Here is a 2,517-nt window from a genome sequence, read left to right as displayed (position 1 = left end):
GTGAATCACAAAGAAGGGATTTCACCAGAGCTGCAACTGCCTCACTTCCCCACTCCCCCTCCCAGTTTACATTTTCCTGTTCGTCAGTGATTTAAAGAAAACCAAATGGATGCGATGTCATTCTGTAGCCTCTCTGTCGATTCCTCCGTTTCAGTTCCAACGTGGTTAGATATCGGGACGCTATCAAAGCACAGGTCCAGAGGTTCCTCTGAGAGTGTAATTTCTTTCATTGCTGTTGCTGATTGAATGAGGCACTAACGTGCGAATTGCTCCAAAACATGATTCAGGACATCTGGTGCCAATTCCCGCACGTCGAATAACGATTGACAGCTTCTCTTTCTGAGACGACCTTGGGGTACATTTGACAGACAGACAAGTTGAGGAATTCGTGGTGCGCTGTGACACCAAAGCATCTGCTTCTTTCCTGTCTTTGAACCGAGCCGCCTGCGCAAGGAATGCAAATGCGGTACTGCTTTTCGTGGAAGGATCAGAAGGCGGTAACTACACTCTCAAACAGAATGGCATATGATTAGAACCAGGTTGGAGAAATACTTAACAACGCTTTGCACTGTAATTAAATGGAATTGCATTCCATTTCACTACGAGAGTAGATTTGTTCAAGCAAATTCTAAGGCAGGTTTGCAGATGCGAATCCAAGCAAGAAAGCTCAGCTCTTGTCCATGAAAAAGGCTGCAGTTGAAGAACAAAGCAGCTTCTAGCCCAGTTTCGAACTGGGGACTGGTCGCGTGTTAGGCGAACGTGATGACCACTACACTACAGAAACAAGCCGCAGCCCCCTGTGCGGCGGTTCCGTGGCGTCCAGCACTGGAAGTTGAATCCGTTCTACGTTTCACCTTTCTGTTTCCAATATCTCGTTGTTGTCCAGCGCAATTGACATCTTGAAAACGTAAAAAAAAGACACTTTAAATTGATGACAAAATATAGACAAAGATGTCGTCGATGTTTGTACCGTAGGGCGAGGTGGAGTAGGTTGGGACGACTTTCCCTGCAGCGTAACAGCTGCGACATGACCTTATGGAAGGCTGGTAAATTGAGTATTTACGTGTTTTACCCAAGTTGGTGTGAGTTGAAAACTCGACAGCATAGCTTTAAGGTGAGTGGGCTGAAAGTGAGAAAGGACCTGAGGCACATTTCCCACAAAGAAGGTTGTGCGTGTTTGGAATGATCTACCAGAGGAAGTTCAGCAGGCTATTGCACTCAGAAAATTGCAAAGGTAATCGGGTGAGTTTCTGGATAGGATGCGTTTACCGGCTTTAAATGATTACTTTTTAGCGGGGTTTGCCATCGCAGTCTGTGGCACAATCATTTAGTCTGTTCGACTGCTCACGGGAAAGGTAGTATTGTGAAACACTGCAAAAAAGGTACGACTTCCTTACTTTAGCTCCGACTGGCCATACTTTGTGAAATTTTCCCAGATCCTCAGCTGGGGATTTTTGCTGCTGGAAGTTACCTCAGAAACTCTGTTAAATCGAAATGTATTGTGCGAATCGCAAAACAGAAAGCATTTAACACGGAACACAAACAAAACTGGCATACCTCATTCATTTTCAGACACAGAGATGCATGAATGCTAAATGTGATACAGTCCGAGGGCATGAGTCATAAAGTAATCTCACAACTAACAACGGGGCATTTCCAAACGACTCTTTCAAACATGCTGCAGCCTTAGTGCACCACCACTTTCCAGACAATGCTGAAAAGAGAGAAAGAAAGAACATAATAAGAATTGGCCGTAAAAAGTGAATTTCACCAATCACAGTCTCGATTAGATTACCTTTCCCTTCCGATGTTTCCAGGACGGAAATGAAGGAAATGGGAGAAATTCAATAAGGTATGACATCGAAATGCATTGGAACGATTTTCCGATTAGCTAGAAACCCAAATAACATCGAGTAGAGTCACCGTAGGACTTCGTTTCACAACAGCGATGAAATAACAGTCTCCATTCGGTTCCAGTAAAAGCACAACTGGCCTGGGACGGCAGAACTGTTTGCGATTTTCCGCGCGGGAGGCGAACACGATCATGACAGCAGAGACATTTTGAAATATTTGGCAGTATCCCACACCGCAGTTAATTCCCTGGGAAGCAAACCCATTTTACTTTTGTTTTCAACATCAATTTCCAGTGGGCCCAAAACAGCATGTTAACAAGCTGCAGCGTTGGAGTTGATCAGCAGAAATGGCAGTGGTGGGATTCGAACCCATGCCCCTTACGAGACTGGAACCTGGATCCAGCGCCTTAGACCGCTCGGCCACACTACCAGCCGGCCCTGCTCCGCTGCCTCATTTTCTTGTATTTCCAATTGTTCTGGTGCATAAGCACAGATGCAAAGTCACATGAAAAGAGTTCCATGATTCCTCTCGAACTCGCACAGCTGCTGGGATGTGACCCGCTACAATGAAAATTTCGCAGCAGATATTGATAGCCCATCAATCCAGACAAAAATCAATGGTAAACTGAGTCACTCTTCTCAGACTCTTTTCAGGTACAAATGT

General features: G+C 45.1%; 1 non-coding gene across 1 annotated transcript; it reads right to left on the bottom strand.

Moving 5' to 3' along the window:
* Nucleotides 1–2,201: 2,201 nt before the first annotated feature.
* Nucleotides 2,202–2,283, bottom strand: trnal-cag. The gene has a single exon. It is a non-coding gene; the product is annotated as a tRNA-Leu (tRNA).
* Nucleotides 2,284–2,517: the final 234 nt, after the last annotated feature.

The sequence above is a fragment of the Chiloscyllium plagiosum genome, unplaced genomic scaffold, assembly GCF_004010195.1.
Source record: "Chiloscyllium plagiosum isolate BGI_BamShark_2017 unplaced genomic scaffold, ASM401019v2 scaf_14250, whole genome shotgun sequence".
In the NCBI taxonomy this organism is placed as follows: Eukaryota; Metazoa; Chordata; class Chondrichthyes; order Orectolobiformes; family Hemiscylliidae; genus Chiloscyllium; species Chiloscyllium plagiosum.
This window is presented reverse-complemented; position numbering and strand designations above follow the sequence as displayed.